Here is a 20,511-nt window from a genome sequence, read left to right as displayed (position 1 = left end):
TGCATGGGAGCACAACATGTGATGGGTCGCCCATTTTCCACAGGTACACGTACGGTCATTGAGGTTGACAACCTGGGTTTTACCTCCCTTTACCATCCACTTAGCAGTTGTGTACTGATGTGTTAGTATTTTCATAATCCCGCGGAGATGATGGAAAGTAATAACCGTATGGCTGAATGTGCACATAACTGTTGCCCCTCTTGTAGACCGTCATCCACTATGTTTCGATGTTTGTCTACAATTGTGATCGCCTTGTAGAAGAGGTACTCCATCATTGCTGTTACCGGAAGGAAACGAGCCCTCCTTATATTGCCGTTGAAACCCTTGTTAGTCCCAAAGTATCGTAAAAGAGGGGGTTGAATACGATACCTACAATCTTTTTCGATTCGTTTCAAGTTCTTCGTTAAAAGTACGGAATCAAAAACAACATAAAACAATTCGAGGAATATATTGTTTTATTAATATAAACCTTAAGGTTGTTACAATCTAATTAAAGTATTGATTAGCTACAATAAATTCAGCAGCATAACAATATGTTTACAAGGATAATAAATGTGAAGCTTTAATGGAGCTCTCGTAAACTTTCTGTATTTGCTTAAGAAGATAACCAACTGAATGAATTACATTCAATTGCTGCTTTGTAGTCTTTCAAAATTCAATGGACAGGTGGCCAATTATTGTCCACACAATTCATTAATTTTACTGCATGCAATTCTGTGAATAACTCATCTATGGCGACAGCTCTGTGGCGACAAGCTTTCCCATGTGCTTCCTCTGTGGCGACAGCTTTGTGGCGAGAACTCTATGGCGACAGAGTTGCCTTGAACAATTCTCTGTGGTTACAGCTTTTGTGGCGACAACTCTATGGAGACAGAGTTGCCTTAGAGTAATTTCTCTGTGGTTACAGCTTTTGTGGCGATAGAGTTACCTTAGAGCAATTTCTCTGTGGTCACAGCTTCTGTGGCGACAACTCTATGGTGACAGAGTTGCCTTAGAGTAATTTCTCTGTGGTTACAGCTTCTGTGGCGACAGGTAGAGAGAGCTGACATGACTTAGAATATTTTGGCTCTGTGTCAAACCATTCTTCAATGTATCAATCATTTTTCTTCTGTTAATTGAATCAAAATACTTTCTTGAATACTGATGTTTGGTGCACTGGTCTGGTTCACAAACAGCTAGCATTGTGAGGATCCTAATTCAATTTGTCTTGTGTTCCTGAGTTGATACAGACTGATGTTTATCCATTGCTTCTTTCACTGAACCCTTGATCTGTTAACACTTGAAATCAATACATGCAACTGATGTTTAAAGCCCTTTGATGTCTTATTCTTCATGGCTGCTTGAACATAACAATGAACTTCTTTCCATGATCTGTTGGAGGACTTAATGAATCATTCACATCATTTGGTTCTTTGTGTTTATCCTATCTTCATCTGAAGGGATCCTGTGCTTCACAGTTTAATATTTTTTATCTGTTTATGTTTTCATGTTGAGTTATAAATCCTCGTTTACATGTTACATTACATTATGCTTTACAATCTCCCCCTATTTGATTGTTAGAGTTCGACAACAAAATCCCTAAGAATAACTCAACTGATAATAAGAAAAAGTACGAACTATAAAACAGATAAAGATATTAAATACATTCTGGATTACATATTCATTTCCAGACTTCTTAAGATATAAATTACAAAGAAGTGTTCCTCTAGCCTGAAAAAATACTCTATGTCTTCTTTGTCTTTGTCTTCTTCTGCTTCCTATTTCCTTCTTCTTCTTGAGGCTGATCGGATTTTCTCTTAGAGACTTTCTCCTTAGGGCCTGAAGGTTTTGGAGGAGACTCTTTCAGCTCATTCAATCTAGCTTGTACACAATCACGAGCTTCTATCTCAAGTGCATTAACTGGAGGTGGATTATTCAGTTCATAAAGCATTATCTCAAGATATTTGACTTTAGAGCATTTAGGAACCAGATCAAACAATTGTGAGGATTTTATGTACATAATGAAGACTGTTATCCTTTTTGGATGTCCTCTTACTCTTCTAGTGTCATTGATTGACTCTTCTTCCATTACCTCGTCAAGTATCTTTATGATAGGGATCAAAGCAACCTTGTCTTCTTTACAAGTGGATAGTTTGACATCCGTCAAGGCTTGCTGTATTGATTCCGATTCATTTGTCCTGAAGTCTTTGATTCTGATTCTGCATTTGTTGATTCTAAAGACTAGCTCCCCTTCACTGTCAGTGCTGATTATGGGTTCAGTATCTTTCAAAAGATTAATTTCTGCTTCTCCATTGATGAACACCATCTCATGATATTCTCTTGTGATTTCCTTCATATCCTTCTCCGTGTCTCTGATCATCTTGTCATTGAGCCTGTAAGCATATAGAACTTCAGCAGCTTTGACATTTGCTTCAGATCTTTTAACACCTGGAGCTTCCAGTTTAGCTCTTTTGTTCCTTAGTTGACTTTCCAGAAAGTTAAGTTATAGATAACGAATGGTTCTTATGTGTTGGTCAGACATGGTGATGTTCTGCATTTTACCACCTACAAATAGTTTGATCACGAATGGATACAGAAATGCTTGAGGAGATACATCCATCATCATTCTCCAAAGTCTGTCTCTGAAATATTCATTTTCATTCGATTTCAACCATGGAATTTTGAGGCTAAGATGAACAGTTCAACAATGTTCAACTTCTTCAGTACACTGGTAGACACTTTCATCTGTAGACCATCTCTGTGATTGATAGTGATCTTCCATCTATTCTTTAGAATGTTCACAGTAGTTTCAGTAATTACTTTGCTGAACTGATCATAGAACTCATGGATGTTTATATATGTCTCTTTGTAGTGCTCCACAGTTCTCAACAGATTAGAGTTTCCAGGGTCTGAATAGTGATATGTTTCTGTTTTGTCCATTTTCTTCTTTATTTCTTCCCATTTACTTCCTTTCCTATTAGCTCGAAGATATGCTTCTCTCTCTTCTCTGTTTCTTCTTCTTTGAACAACTCTTTGAATTCTTGCTCTTGATCTTTCTATTTCTTCTTGATTCTCTAAATAAGAGCGATTGATTTTCTCTGTGAATCCATAAGATAGACAGTCGTCTGAGAAAGCATCTTCGTCTTCAAATTCTTCATCCTCAGAGATGATCCTTCTTTTTTCCGTAGCCACTTTCTCGAATCTTGGCTCACACCCAATCGGAACATCACTTTCATCTATTTCACCTTCTTCTAGTTCTTCTTTAGAAAATAAGGGTCTTGGAGCATATATCTGAGATAGCAAATTTCTCTGAGTTGTAATGATTTGGCTCAGATGTCCTGATTGCTCCCCCTGAGATGTTGCACTTTCTTTAGAGAATCTTTCCTTGAGGAGCACCCTTTCAACAATTCTCTCTTCTAGCTCTTCCTTCATCTTATCTTCAAACTCATCATACATACCAGTGGTCTGAAAGGCATCTTGAAGTAGATTAACAGCAGTGTCTACTTTTTCTTGTTCTACTACCCTTTTCTCCCCCTCAGTTGGGTTGTCCTTCAGAGCTGGTGTTGATTGAGCATGTAAGGTTGAGACAGGGATCTCAAGAGAAATAGGAAGTTGCTTGCTGACTGAGGTCATTGGCCCAGTACTGGAAAGAGCTGCTTCAGATGAGACCGGGATCGGCGCTTGCTTGCTAACTGAGATCTTTGGCTCAGTGTTGGAAGTTGCTTTTCCTTTTCCTGTATGAGAGAGAGATCGCTCCACGAATTCCCGTAAACTGGAAAATGCTGCTTGTTGATGTTCAAGTTGATCGGAAAGACTAGCGATCTGATGATCTTTGAGAGATAATTCTGTCTGAAAGTGTTGATCTTTAAGAGCCAGTTGTTCCTTGAGATAGATGTCTTTGAAAGCTAGCTGCTCTTTGAGATAATCTTTAGTGACATAGTTTGATAGATCTATAGGTGTAGTTTGGATGGTAGGTGTCTCACAGGCTTCTTGCAGTGTTTCACTCAGCACTCTATCACTTAGTTTAGGGTCATGTGTGTCACTCGTTCTCACAAGTTCACTCTGCTCAAAGCTCCGAGTTCCAAGTGTACCTGCAGAAGACACGAGAGCCATCCTTAAGGAGGTCAGCAGTGGTGCAATGGGATTTCGCAAATCTCGATCCTTGTCTGAGACAAGTTGCCTGTCATCAGGAGATGACTCATCCAGAGTTAGAATCTCTGGGGGGAGCACTAGGACCTTCATATTTGGCATCTGATCCCCAGCTTCCCCTTATATATGTGAAGATACATTCCCCTCAGGCTCACCAGTTAAATCTGGTTCATTGCCAATGGGTTGCTGGTCCGCGCCTATGTCGGATCCACTATCCGCAGATGCATCCAAGTTTATTAGTCCCGGGGAGGTAAGTGTTATGCTAGGTTTGGCAGCGATTAAAACACTCTCTCCTAACACATGTGAAGGCAGTTGATCCATTGAAGGACCTTGAACAAGATATTCTAACCGTAAAATGGTTGAATTCCCTGTTTCCGTCAATACTTCCTCACCAAATAGTACTCTTCTAATCGACTCATTTAAAGCTTCAAGAGATTGGATATTGGATAAGGTGTTTGACTCGTTACAGGATGTCGTGGCTGATGGGCGAATTTCAATAGATCTACCTTGTTCAGAAGATAGATCTAGTAACTGTGTAGTTGCCTTTTTAGCCAGAGAATCCTTTTGATAAGGTGTTCACTACTTTGCTTCATAGGAGACAGAGCTGCGGGTTCTCTCAAAGTACCTTCCTTATTTACTGCATCTAGTGCAGTTTCTCCCTCTATTTGCATGGGGTCCTTATACTCCAGGGTTTGAGCTAGGAGAGTTGACGGTGTTTGGTTGGGCTCTAGAGGGTGGTTATGAATTTGTGGTATGCCAAATTCACTCCCTAGCCTATCTACTTGTTCAACAAGTAGCTGTGTGTGCTGGAAATCAAGGTGTAATTGATCTATGCTAATGAAATCAGAGCATGCTTCAAAAGTATGACTCATAGAAGAAGTACCCATACCTGAGAAGACTGGTCTATAGACAGATGTATTAGAATGAGTAGACTCAGCAGCTTGATGTGGTGGACTAGCAGCTTCAGGTTGAGGTTATGGAGAATCTTCAGGTTCAGCTTCTTGTTCTTGTCCAACTTCAGCCTCTGCTTGATCACCATGCTTAGGATCAGGTTGATCTGCTTCTGCATTCACATTTTCTTCAGGTTCATGATCAATGTTTTCCTGTGGGTCATTTTCAGCTTGAGGTTCATCTTCAGCTTCAGGTGCATCTTCAACTTCTTCTTCTTCTTCTTCTTCTTCTTCTTCTTCATATTGAGCATTGATAGTGGCAAAGGCATCTATCATGTGGTCTGTTAGGAAAGCAACCTCTGAGTTTGGATAGTTCCCTTTCTTGTGTGACTTAGTCACTAACAGTTGAGAAAAGACAGGAGGATCTTCCAATATGTCACTGTGAGTTGATGTCTTTTGGGCTTTTGACAGTTTTCCATTGAGCACAATCTGAAGGAACCTTACGTATAAGATAAAGTTCTGACGTTGTGATTGGTTCTCCAAAATGTGCTTCATGAATAACCGCCCAAAGTTGATGCGAAGATTATTTACAACAGCAACCCCAACAACTTGATTGAAGATAGTTAGTCCATGGAATCCAGCCGTCCTTGGAGCCAAGCAGTGAGATAGTATATTGAAGAATAGATTCCATTCCATCGGAAGATGACTTTTGTTGAAGTGCCTTGGTACATTTGCTGTCATTGTGCTCCTTATTGCTCTGAAGAAACTGAGTAATTTCCAATCTTCTGGAGTGTCATCAAAATTATCACGAGGTAACTGAAGATGTTCATTGAAGTCATCCTCTGTAATTATGATTGTATCATCACCAATGTCAAAGGAAAAAGCTAACTTTACATCTTCAGAAGAATCTGTAGCTGTTGTATGTACATGCCTGAGAAGCTCAACATTCAATTTCACATTAGTAGTTAATGTGAAACGCACAATTGAGTGTTCGTTTAAAAAACGGATCCAAGTCTCAAAGTGTACCATTTTCACCGGATCATGTTCAATAATAGAAAGAAAATTTGTTTTTGGAATCTGAATATTATTCTCCATTTAAATAAAATGAGAATAAAAATTTAGATTTAAAACAAATTCAATTATGCCCTTCGAATTATTAAAAGAAATAAATTGACTACTCTTTAACACACTTATGCTTTTAAAAGATTAACCAAACAAGGCCTTAAAGTTGAAATTAGGTTAATAATCAAATCAATTACAACTGCTAAACAAAGCCTTAAACACACAAAATCAAGTGCAAATCGATTTCAACAAATAACCAGTGGAATTTATTGAAGCTGGTCTTAAAATGATCCTTGTGTAATGGGCTTTCAGAATCTATAAAAAATTAAAATTTTGGCAGAGGTATGTTAATGATTTAATCAAAATAAAAATTATTTCTTCTCCTGCGATTTTGTTGTTGTGTGTATATGAATGATAAAACTGAGATGTATGTATATATACTCGCAACACACTAGCAAATTAGAAACACAAGTGTTTCTGTGGCGACAGCTACCTGTGGAGACCACAGAGCACTGTAGTGTCTCTGTGGCGACACAGATATGAGTTGTGTTAGTGATTCTTCTGTGGCGACACAGAGGAACTTCACTTAGAAAAAAAATACTAAGTTAATCCTCCGTGGCGACACAGGAGATTTGTTACTTAGAGAATTTTCTAACCTCTCTGTGGCGATACAGAAGAGTTATACTTAGAAAATTTTTAAATCAATCTCTCTGTGGCGACACAGATGAGGTATACTTATAAAATTTCTAAGTCATTTTCTCTATTGCGACCCAACACCTTCTGAGCTGCTCAAGTTTTATTTTAAACATCTTTCTAAAATAATTTCATTGAAAAGAATGTTTAAAACAAATAAGAAATCACAAATATATTTCACTACTTATACAAATGTTATCATTTTATTGATCACATTATATTTTTGTGAAAAATAATTATGCTGCAATATATTTAATATTAATTTCAATGAACCCCTTCAAATATTAACTACTTAAAGTCCACTGAAATTAAATTAAATAGCTTTATCAATATGAATGTGCTCAACCATATATATATAAATTGTATGCAATCACATAAATGATTGAATTACGAGAAATAATTAATGGCATGTAAATTCAGATGTCCTTAAGATATTGAATTTAAACAACAAGTGAATTTAACCAGAATAAATTGCACTTAATGAATTCCAAAATTAATTAGAAATATTTAACATCCCAAGTTCACTAACCAACTTAGAGAAAGTGTTTTCAACAAGTGGTTTGGTGAAAATGTCCGCAATTTGATCCTCTGTGGGTACAAAGTGTAATTCCACAGTGCCATTTGTGACATGCTCTCTGATAAAGTGATACCTGATATCAATGTACTTTGTTCTCGAGTGCTGAACTGGATTGTTTGAGACTGCTATTGCACTTGTATTGTCACAGAATATTGGGATCTTTAATAAAAATAGACCATAATCCCGGAGTTGGTTCCTCATCCACAAGATTTGAGCACAACAATTTCCAGCAGTTATGTATTCAACTTCAGCAGTTGATGTGGATACTGAGTGCTGCTTCTTGCTATGCCAGGATACCAATCTTCTTCCAAGAAACTGACAGCTTCCTGATGTACTTCTCCGGTCAATCTTACAACCTGCAAAATCTGAATCTGTATAGCCAACTAGGTCAAAACCTTTACCTTTAGGGTACCAAATTCCAATATTTGGAGTTCCCTTAAGGTATCTAAATATTCTTTTAACAACTATTAGATGAGATTCTTTTGGTTCAGCTTGAAATCTAGCATATAAGCATGTTGCAAACATGATATCTGGTCTACTTGCTATGAGATAAAGTAATGAGCCTATCATACCTCTGTAGCTTGTGATGTCAACTTACCAGTTTTGTCCTGATCAAGCTTGGAGGCTGTTGGCATGGGAGTCTTTGCTGGAGTTGAATCTTCCAGATTATACTTCTTAAGAAGTTCTTTGATATACTTGGATTGACAAATGAATATTCCATTTTTCCCTTGACTCACTTGTAGACCAAGAAAGTAGTTTAATTCTCCCATCATACTCATCTTGTACTTACTCTACATTAGCTTAGAAAATCTCTTGTAAAGATCATCATTAGTAGAACCAAATATAATATCGTCAACATATACTTGAACTAATATAATATCAGATTTATGCATTTTATGAAATAGAGTTTATTTATGACACCTCTAGTAAAACCATTTTCAAGTAAAAACTCAGAGAGAGTGTCATACATGTCCTTGGAGCTTGCTTAAGACCGTAGAGAGCTTTGAATAGAAAGTAGACAAAATCAGCCAGATTTGGATCTTCAAAGCCTGGTGGTTGTTCCACATACACTTCTTCTTCTAGCTCCCCATTCAGGAATGCGCTCTTCACGTCCATTTGATAAACTTTGAATTCTGAATGTGCTGTGAATGCCAGAAACATCCTGGTTGCCTCAACTCTAGCTACTGGTGCATAGGTTTCATCATAATCTATACCCTCTTCTTGAGAGTAACCTTTAGCTACCAGTTTGGCTTTGTTTCTCGTTACAATGCCATCTTCATCTAGCTTGTTCCTGAATACCCATTTAGTGCCTATCACTGACTTGTTCTTTGGTCGGGTATCAGCTTCCATACCTTCTGCCTCTCAAACTGATTGAGTTCTTCTTGCATAGCAATAACCCAATCTAGATCTTCCAGTGCCTCATCCACTTTCTTAGGTTCCATTTCTGAAAGAAACCCTGAAAAGCGGTATTCATTCTGAGTGGCATGTCTAGTTCTTACTCCTGTGTCAGGATCACCAATGATCAATTCAAAGGGATGGTCTTTGTTCCAAACTCTTTGATGAGGTAGATAAGATCTTGATGTTTCCCCTTGTTTAGCCTGATGTTGAAGGTGGACCGTAGATCCTCTTTATGCTCCCCCTAAGTTGTTGTCACCATAACTGGATGATTCTGATCTATTTGTAGTGGTTCTTGATGGGGTTCCTGAATGATTATCATGATCATTGTTTCCACCATTATCACCACTTGATCCTGAATCAACATTGCCCTGTGAAGGGTTTTTAGCACATAAACGCAGCGAAAACGTAAATTTAAATCTTAAAAAAAACCGAAACCCTTCGCAGGATCCATGCGAAAAATAATATTTAATTCGTAGTTCAGTATGTTTACCTTAAGAAGCTTTACGTTAATGGAAAGATGGAGGTCTTTAATGGCGATCCAAAAATGATGAACGGAGATCCTTAGCAGCTGCTCCTCAAGTGTGAAGCACTCCACCGGTACCCACCAAGAAAACGATGTAATGAAGGAGGAGGAGATGGAGAGAATTAGGGTTTTGTAAATCTTTTTGGTTGAGGCAAAAATAGGGTCTATAATAGTATATTTATAGGCAAAATTTTCAGCTGAAAATTTTCCCATAAAATACTATTATTATTAACCCTTTATTATTCTCACTAATAATTAAAACACCTTTTAATTATTGATCCTTTTTCTAAACACTTTAGAAATAATTCTCTCACTTGATTTAATTTCCAAAAATTAAATTCTTAATTAATAATATTAAAAACTTTTTCTTAATTAATTTATAATCAATTAAATCTCATTTAATCAATTATTAAATTTGCCAATTAATTATTTATTTCATAAATAAATAATTATCAGCCATTATTAATTAATTTCTCTACCATTAAATCATTCTCTTTTATGGTGTGACCCTGTAGGTTCAATATTAAGCCGGTAGTAGAAATAAATAATAATAAAACTATTTTATCATTATTTATATAAATTCTCTAATTCATTAAATATGATTAATTAATTAATCATATTTATTCTACATCGTGAGGGATACTTCTCAGCATATCGCGACTATCCGGATAATACGAATTCACTGCTTAGAATACCAAGAAACTATTCAGTGAGTAGTTATCGTACAATTAATTCCTTCTACCCTGCAATGTCACGATTAAATACAAGGCATGAAACTTGTGTCAAGCCTATCTTATTTAATCACTTGCTTTCCCATTCACTATGCTTAGTTCTATTTAATGTAAATTAGGAACTCCTTTCTAATTTCATTCACTCTTGCCAGAGATTCCTGAACTAACATAAGTGGATCAGCATTGAACATTCTCTTCCTACATTGGAAGGGGTAGATCCTTTATTGATCATACACTATCTTCGTGTACAAATTCTTATACCCAGTAGAGCTCCTATAATTGTCCCTTGAGACTAAGAACTAAACCAAAGCATAGTTCAGTGTACACAAGATGACTATGATGACCTCAAGTCTAAGGATACTTGTACAACTATCACTATGTGAACAACTGCTGACACGTGAGTGAACTCCATGAGTTGTTCAGCTGTGTGAGTCATGTTCAGTGCACTTATTCTATAATAAGCACCTACATACTAGCTATAGTGTCACCACACAAATGTCTATGAGAACAGACATCCTTCATAATGAAGCAAATATAATATGTACTGATCTTTGCGGATTATTAATTACCAGTTAGTAATCCTACGACCAGAAACTATTTAAGCTTAGAGTTATCATCTTTTAGGTCTCATTATTATGATCTCATCACAATCCATAAAAAGCTTTACTCTAAACTGTGGTATATCTTATTTAAACATTTAAATAGATAGAGCCCGCAATAAAAACAAAACAAGCCTTTTATTAATATCAGTGAAATCAAAACATATTACATAAAAGTTATTCCTAAATCCTCATACATGATTGGACTTAGGACATATCTCTTTCAATCTCCCACTTGTACTAAAGCCAATCACTCTGGTATCTAATACCCATCTTGTCTTTATGACGATCAAAGTGACTCTGAGAAAGTGGCTTTGTGAGTGGGTCTGCTATGTTGTTATGTGTGTCAACTCTCTCGATGTTGACATCTCCTCTATTTACAACTCAGATTCACCACCAAAAACAAGAAAAATATCCTGAGTCCTTCGCAAGTACTTAAGGATGTTTTTCACTGCTTTCCAGTGGTCTTCACCTGGATTGGACTGATATCTGCTCGTCACACTAATTGAATAAGCAACATCAGGCCTTGTACACAACATCACGTACATGATAGATCTTATTGCTGAAGCATAAGGAATCTTACTCATATGCTCTCTTTTCTCAGCTGTCTTAGGAGACATTTTTTCTGAAAGGGACACTCCATGGCTCATCGGTATGAGACCTCTTTTGGAGTTTTCCATGCTAAACCTTTTAAGCACTTTCTGGATGTATGTACCCTGGGTAAGACCTATCATTCTTCTAGATCTATCTCTATAGATCTTCATACCGAGAATGTAGGATTCTTCTCCCAAGTCCTTCATGGTGAAGTTCTTTGATAGCCATAATTTGACTGATTGTAGCATCGGTATATCATTTCCAATAAGAAGTATGTCATCCACATACAATACAAGAAATGTTACCGCGCTCCCACTAACCTTCTTATAGACACATGGTTCATCTATGTTTTTGATAAAACCAAACTCTTTGATTGTCTCATCAAAACGGATGTTCCATCTACGAGAAGCTTGCCTTAAACCATATATGGTTCGCAGCAGCTTACACACTAGGTGTTCATTTCCCTTGGAAAGAAAACCCTCTGGGTGTGTTATAAACACTTCCTCCTCAAGTTCCCCATTGAGGAAGGTCGTTTTCACGTCTATTTTCCAGATCTCATAGTCATAGTAAGCAACAATCGCAAGCAAAATCCGAATTGATTTTAACAGGGCTACAGGCGAAAAAGTTTCATCAAAGTCAATCCCTTGCCTTTATTTGAATCATTTTGCCATGAGCCTGGCGTTATAGGTCTCCACCTGGCCATCTGCTCCAATCTTTATTTTGTATACCCACTTGCACCTAATAGGCTTAACACCTTCAGGCGCCTCAACCAGAGTCTACACTTGGTTGGTATACATAGATTCCATTTCGGATTTCATGGCACTATGCCATTTCTCTGAGTCAACACTACTCATAGCCTCATTGTAGGTCACAGGGTCGTTATCATTAATGATTGACAACTCATTGTCATTCTTAATGACAAGGCCATAATACCTCTCAGGTTGGTGATACACTCTCCCTATCCTACGAATGGGCTATTCCACATAAGGTTGTTCAGTCTGAATAGGTGTTTCCACTTGATCCATAGTAGTTTGTGCTTCTTGAACTTCATCAAGTTCAATTTTGCTCCCACTGTTTCCTTCAAGGATAAACTCCTTTTCCAAGAAGGTAGCATGTCTGGAGACAAACACCCGATGACCGGTGTAAAAGTAATACCCCAAAGTCTCTTTAGGATATCCCACAAAATTACATTTTACGGATCGAGATTCCAGCTTATCTGGGTCAACTTTCTTGACATAAGCTGGACATCCCCAAATCTTAACGTGTTTAAGACTCTGTTTCCTTTCTTTCCATATCTCATATGGTGTTTGAGGAACAGATTTGGAAGACACCTTATTCAGTAAATATGCTGAGGTTTCCAATGCATAACCCCATAGGAATACTGGAAGATTCGCATAGCTCATCATGGACCGAACCATGTCTAACAAAGTTCGATTTCTCCTTTCAGATACCCCATTTAACTGTGGAGTATATGGAGGAGTCCACTGGGAGACTATACCATTTTCTTTGAGATAATCTAGAAACTCTCCATTCAAGTATTCACCACCTTGATCTGATCGAAGAGTTATAATACTGTGTTTGGTTTGTTTCTCCACTTCATGTTTATATTCTTCGAACTTTTTAAAGGCTTCAGACTTGTGTTTCATCAAATACACATATCCGAATCTAGATCTATCATCTATGAAAGTAATGAAGTACGAAAATCCACCCATGGCTTGCGTTGACATTGGTCCACATACATATGTGTGTACCAATCCTAGCAAATCTGCAGCCCTCTCTCCATGTCCACTAAATGGAGATTTGGTCATTTTACCCAATAGACAAGACTCGCATGTAGGATATGATTCAAAATCAAAGGGGTCAAGTAACCCTTCCTTATGCAATGTCCGCAGTCTATTTTCACTAATATGACCTAGCCTACAGTGCCATAAATAGGTCAGATTTTCATCATCTCGTTTTCTTTTATTAGTTTATTCAATCTGAAGTAAATCATGCTCTACATCACATACATACAGACCATTATTTAAAATGTCACGTCCAAAAAGAACATTATCTCTAAGGAAAGAACATTCATTATTCTTAATAATGAATGAAAAACCATCCACATCCAACATAGGAATAGAAACAATATTCCTCACAATAGAGGGAACGTAATAACAATTATTCAAAATAATAGTCTTGCCCGTAGGCATATGTAAACTAAATGATCCTACAGATATGGCCGCAACCCTTGCTCCATTGCCCATACGTAGAATCACCTCATCTTTTTCAAGAGTCCTACTTCCCTTTAGTCCTTGCAACGAATTGCAAATATGAGAACCACAGGCGGTATCTAATACCCAAGTAGAAATTTGACTTAGTGACATATTAACTTCGATCATGAACATGCCAGAATCAGAAGCGGTTGTCTCACTACCCTTCTTCTTCAATTATGCAAGGTAAACCTTGCAGTTCCTCTTCCAGTGCCCCAACTTGTTACAGTGAAAATAAATAGCTAAATTAGGACCAGTCAACTTGTTAGCATCTAGTATGCTCTGGAGTGATAGTGCAGAAGACATGACGAATATAGTAAATCTGTAAATGATAAACACATAACAACACTTAGCAAATATTCAATTTCATTTCAAAACACTATATGAATCGGGTCTTTATTCATAAGTGTCTCCCACTAGTTTATCTAATTATTTTTCAACCCCCTAAGTGAAAATTAAGCATTCATAATGCTAGTGGGAATAGGGATCCTACATTCCATCACACAACCTCGGCTGTGGCACAAAACGTCATGTGATGTTCAATAGGCAAACAACTCTTGTCAATTACATCTTATGTTATTCCCTAATATAAGTTTAGCCTCTTGAATAATTGAGTCACGGCTGTGGCACGACAAACTCAATATTCTAAGTCAAGTCTAACCCAACATTTCGTACAATTGAATTAGTCTCCAACGGCCCACGGCTGTAGCACGTACCGACCTTTAGATTCTAATTCAATGTACACATCTTTATGTAATAGACAAGTATTTCTTATTTCGAAATCAAAGCCCTCGGCTGTAGCACGAAACGACAATGATTTAAAAATAAGAACCACTTTTTACCATGTTGGAAGGCTATGACCGACACAAGCACGTTGTGTCATTGGCCAATTACTACTTGATATTATTTAATTTTAGAGGGATTATATTACGTTACAATCATAATAATATTATAAAGAGATTCTTCCTTTTAAATTAAATATTTCAAATCAATAATCGATAATCAGATGATTCCCAGATCGGGGGGAGCATTGTCAAGAGGCGTCACTTAATACCCCTTTCTTACAGATAGAAATCTGCTTTTGACAGAATCATCCTTTCTCTCAATATTGAAAATTCATATTTAATTACGTATTTCATGAACACAAGAATCTCATGATTGTATTCATAATATTATTGTTAAGGCTGAAAACGATTCCTATTCTAGATTTTCTAGAGCACGCCTTATATTGATTTAAGTTCACCAAAATCTATCATCGCATGGTAAACATAGACATATATCTCATATATAAAATTAAATAAATGAGTAAATGTAAAGTGCAATAAAGTAAATGTGTTTGGTTATGGCCCCATCATATGTGATCTTTATCAAGCTCATGATAAAGATCAAGGTCAATCAAATATGGTGATGGAAATAAATACAACTACTTATTACATAAGTCTTCTTCTTTGTTTAGACTTCTCGTATGCCTCGTCTTCTTCTTTGTATCACCTCCATTGGATAGCCTTCTTGAGTCTTCAATTACATTACATGATTGAAAGTAAAACTAATCTAATGAACTTACAAGAATAACTTGAGTTACATTCGAGATTTATGATTACAAAGATTGACGACATGCAAGTCGTATTTAAAACCAAAACCAAAACCATAACACTAAGGTCGAAAGGCCATAACCATCCACCATGCTCATACAACACATAAAAGCATGTTAAAACACATAATATGATCTTAACATATCATATTATCCATGATCTAATCATAAAAAGAAAATATGACAAAAGTCAGAATCAAATCAGAAAAACAAGAATCACTGTTTACGGGAAGTAAAAAACGTCAAAAGCCTTACAGACGAGTAGTTGATAGCTTTAGCTATCAGTTTTGTTCAGACGCTCGTTTACCTATGGAATAGGGTATTCGTTTGCGTAAATCGGATATCAGACCCAGATTTCAGCAAATCTGCAGCAGCCAATTCAGAATCCGTATCTAATATGATTCTCATAATTAGAACAAATATAAATCATGTATATATCAGTATATATACAGATTACATAATCATCTTATGATTATACAACTCACATGAATATCATATATTCAAAACCATACATATATAAGCATATTATATCAACATCAAATCATGGCGAATCACGTACATGCTCATATATCGAAAACAGTTGAACACATAAACGAATTAAAAACTTTATAATCATGGCGAATCACGTACATGCTCATATATCCAAAAATTAAATTCTTAATTAATAATATTAAGAACTTTTTCTTAATTAATTTATAATCAATTAAATTTCATTTAATCAATTATTAAATTTTCCAATTAATTATTTATTTCATAAATAAATAATTATCAGCCATTATTAATTAATTTTCTCACCATTAAATTATTCTCTTTTATGGTGTGACCCTGTAGGTTCAATATTAAGCCGGTAGTAGAAATAAATAATAATAAAACTATTTTATCATTATTTATATAAATTCTCTAATTTATTAAATATGATTAATTAATTAATCATATTTATTCTACATCGTGAGGGATACTTCTCAGCATATCGTGACTATCCGGATAATACGATTTCACTGCTTAGAATACCAAGAACCTATTCAGTGAGTAGTTACCGTATAATTAATTCCTTCTACCCTGCAATGTCATGATTAAATACAAGGCAAGGAACTTGTGTCAAGCCTATCTTATTTAATCACTTGCTTTCCTATTCACTATGCTTAGTTCTATTTAATGTAAATTAGAAACTCCTTTTTAATTTCATTCACTCTGGCCAGAGATTCCTGAACTAACATAAGTGGATCAGCATTGAACATTCTCTTCCTACACTGGAAGGGGTAGATCCTTTATTGATCATATACTATCTTCGTGTACAAATTCTTATACTCAGTAGAGCCCTTATAATTGACCTTGATATCTAGAACTAAACCAAAGCATAGTTCAGTGTACACAAGATGACTATGATGACCTCAAGTCTAAGGATACTTGTACAACTATCACTATGTGAACAACTGCTGATACGTGAGTGAACTCCATCAGTTGTTCAGCTGTGTGAGTCATGTTCAGTGAACTTATTCTATAATAAGCACCTACATACTAGCTATAATGTCACCACATAAATGTCTATGAGAACAGACATCCTTCATAATGAAGCAAGCATAGTATGTACCGATCTTTACGGATTATTAATTATCAGTTAGTAATCTTACGACCAGGAATATTTAAGTTTAGAGTTATCATCTTTTAGGTCTCATTATTATGATCTCATCACAATCCATAAAAAGCTTTACTCTAAACTGTGGTATATCTTATTTAAACATTTAAATAGATAGAGCCCGCAATAAAAATATAACAAGCCTTTTATGAATATCAATGAAATCAAAACAGATTACATAAAAGTTATTTCTAAATCCTCATACATGATTGGACTTAGGACATATCTCTTTTACCCTGAACTACAGACACAGTTCTAGCAACCTTAGGTTCTATTATATCCCAAGGATTATCTAATAGATTCTCAAATTCCAGAGATTCAGAATCCTTTTCTCTCTGCAGGCTTGCCAACTTGGTGTCGTCGAATGTTACATTAAAGCTTTCAATCACCTTCTGATCAGAAATCATATAAACCCTGTAAGCTTTAGATTCCAGAGAGTAGCCAAGAAATATACCTTCTTCTGCTTTAGCATCAAACTTTCCTAGATGTTCATTTCCTTCCTTTAGCACAAAGTATTTAGCACCCAACACATGAAAGTATTTCAATGTTGGTTTCTTGTCAGCCATAATCTCATAAGAAGTCTTGTCATGATCTTTGTTAATCAGGGTACAATTTTGAGTGTAACACGCTGTGTTGACATCTTCAGCCCAGAAGTAGGTAGGAAGTCTTGATTCACTTAGCATAGTCCTTGCTGCTTCAACCAAGGTACGATTCTTCCTTTCTACTACCCCGTTTTTTTGTGGAGTCCTTGGAGCTGAATACTGTCTCGAAATACCTTTCTTCGTACAAAATTCATTTAGAAATGCATTTTTGAATTCTGTCCCATTATCTGATCTGATATTTCTAACAGGTAGTTTCGCTTCCATCTCAATCTTCTTTATATGATCCACTATCAGCTCGGGTGCTTCATCCTTGGATTATAAAAATAACACCCATGTGTATTTGGAGAAATCATTGACCATCACTAAAGCATATCTTTTCCTTGATAGTCACAACACGTTCACTGGACCAAATAAATCCATATGAATCAACTGAAGAGGTTCAGTTATACTTGTCATCTCCTTGCTTCTGTGTGATGCTTTATTTGATTTCCCTTTTTCACATGCTTCACAGAGTCCTTCTTGACAGAATTCCATATGTGGTAGTCCTCTCACTAGTTCTCTCTTGATCAGAGAGTTCATTGTCTTGAAGTTCAAGTTCGAGAGCTTCTTGTGCCATAGCCAACTTAGTTCTGATGAAGCTTTGCTGTAGAAACATCTGCTTACTCCATCACAGGTAGACTTCAAGTCAGCTACGTACAGATTACCTTTCCTTACTCCCTGTAAAGCAAGCTTCTCATATTTCCTGTGAGTGATCAAATATCTTTCTGTTCTGAAATCAACATTGTATCCTCTGTCACAAAACTGGCTTATGCTCAGAAGATTATGCTTTAATCCTTCCACAAGAGAGATGTTTTCAATGATGACATTGCCAATTTTCAAATTGCCATATCCCTTAGTAAATCATTTGTTGTCATCTCCAAAGGTAACTATAGGGCCAGCTTTCTCGACCACACCTATGAGCAGGGACTTTTCTCCTATCATGTGCCTTATAAGACCCACTGTCCAGAATCCACATGATCTTTTCTTTTCTTACCTTACCCTGCAAACACAGATTGATTAAGAAGACTTTGGTACCCAAGCTTTCTTGGGTCCTGAAGGTTTAGGAGTAGAAACAGAATCAATAATTGAAACCTTGACAGGCTTAGCTTTCACTTTGACTGGCTCCTTCTCAGTGTTAGTCTCAACAGTGTTGTCAGACTTAAAAATAGGAGTAACAGTCTTGTCTTGTGTGTGCTTATTACTCATGATTGTCTTAGTGTTGATGCAAGTGCTAGCAGTTGCATGAAAAGCTTTAAAATATTCAGACATGGTAACAAATGCACATGGCATACATCCAACTATACCACAAGGTTCATGAAAACTAGGCATGTTAGGCATGGCAAGCATACTGGAAGTTGCAATAGATTCTACTTTACTTTTAGTGCATGCATGTGTAAGATGTGCAGCAGAATTGCAATTATTACAAAGCTTCCTAGATGCAGATGAGGAAGATGTAAAATCAGATTTCTTATTACCTACCTTGCCATTCCTGTTCTTCTTAGTCTTAACCTTAGCACTCTCACCAGTCTTAGGGTTGACTATTGGGTCTAGTTTTTTAAGTGTTTCAGGTTCCTTTCTATCCACCTTAGTACCTAGGTCAGCTATGGATTTGGCTTTCATAGCTGGAGCCTTAGGAGTCTTAGGGGATTCATCTTCCTTCTCTCTATCTTCAGCAATCAATTCCTCATTGATTAGCAAACTTACTTCATCCAAAGGTTCTGAAACAGACTCAGTGAATAGAGGAGATACAGCATCCTTAATAACATATGGAACCTTTTCTGAGACAAACATGTTTATCTCTGATGTACCACTATGTTTCTTAATGTTCAGCTTAGAATAGTCAAGTCTTATTGAAGTCTTAGATTTAAATCTTTGACTATCTATTATCTCCTTCTGAGTCAGAGCTGCATTCTTAAACACCTGTAACTTCTTTTCTAAGTCAGGAATTTGGGTTCTAAGAATAGCTTCTATGTCTGCATTGCACTTAACCTTATTCTCTAGATACTCATTCTTTTGCTTAAGGTCTTCTAGTCCAACTACAAGCAATTCTAGTTCTTCATTCCTAGAGGTTAAAATCTCAGATTTAAGAACTAACTTATCATTTTCCATTTTATATGCAAGCATGCTTGTATGAACATTATACAATTCTAAAGTAAGTTCATGCACAGTAGATTTGTTTTCAGATACAGATATATCTATAGTGGTAAGTTCAGGAACCTGAGATGATTGTGGTGATTCCTCTGCAGAGTCTGCCATAAGGGCCAGATTTACATACTCTTCCTCTTCATCCCAATCAGTATCATCCCAGCTTTTTCCTTCAGCAATGTACGCTCTTCCTTTTTCCTTTACCACATAAGCATTCAATTTCTGTTTCAGCTTCTCATTCTTCCTTTTCAGATCTTCATAAGTTTTCTTCTTTTCATAAGAGTCATTTTATTTAACTGCCTTGGGCTTTCTGTAATCAGATGCAAAGTGCCCTTACTTATTGCAGTTCTAGCATCTAGTTTTGCTTTTGTCAATCCAACTTGACTTGTACCCTCCTCTGGAGCTTGACCCTGACGAGTAGCTTCCTTTCTGAAATCTACCTGATGAACCCCTTGGTTTGTAGTTGGGCTTTCTTCTGAATCTAACATGACTAAATTTTGCAGCCATGTATGCCATAGATTTGTCCTCCAACTGTTCAAGTTCCTCTTAAGTATAAAACTCACTTTCATCCTCTGGCTCACCATTAGTAATTTCAGCTAAGACAATTTCTTTAATTGTTGAGGAGGGTGCAAACTTATTTTCTTGAGATTCTGGTTCACGAACTACAAGTACAGTGGTTTTTTCAAGTGTCGTACTCTTACTGTCAATAGAACCAGGTCCATAGATAATGGCTCTTTGCTCTTGCTCCAGCTCATGTGTTCTTAACTTACCTTAGATCACATCTAGCGACATAGTGATAAAATCTGCTCTTTCCCTGATTGATGTGTTCTTTTGTTCCAGGTGAACTGGGAGCGTCAGCATAAACTTTCTGTTACACTCTCGTATGGGATAGACTTTCCCTTGCAGCTTTAATTCACTTAACAGTCTTGTATATCTCTCAAAGAGTGAAGACAGTGATTCTCTGGGTTGAAGTTTGAATGCCTCATACTGAGTCGTCAGAATATCCATCCTGTTTTCTTTGACTTCCTCTGTTCCTTCAATCAAAAGCTCA

Source organism: Apium graveolens, chromosome 7 (genome assembly GCF_009905375.1).
Source record: "Apium graveolens cultivar Ventura chromosome 7, ASM990537v1, whole genome shotgun sequence".
Taxonomy (NCBI): Eukaryota; Viridiplantae; Streptophyta; class Magnoliopsida; order Apiales; family Apiaceae; genus Apium; species Apium graveolens.
The sequence above is the reverse complement of the archived record's forward strand: the minus strand, read 5'-3'. Positions refer to the sequence as shown.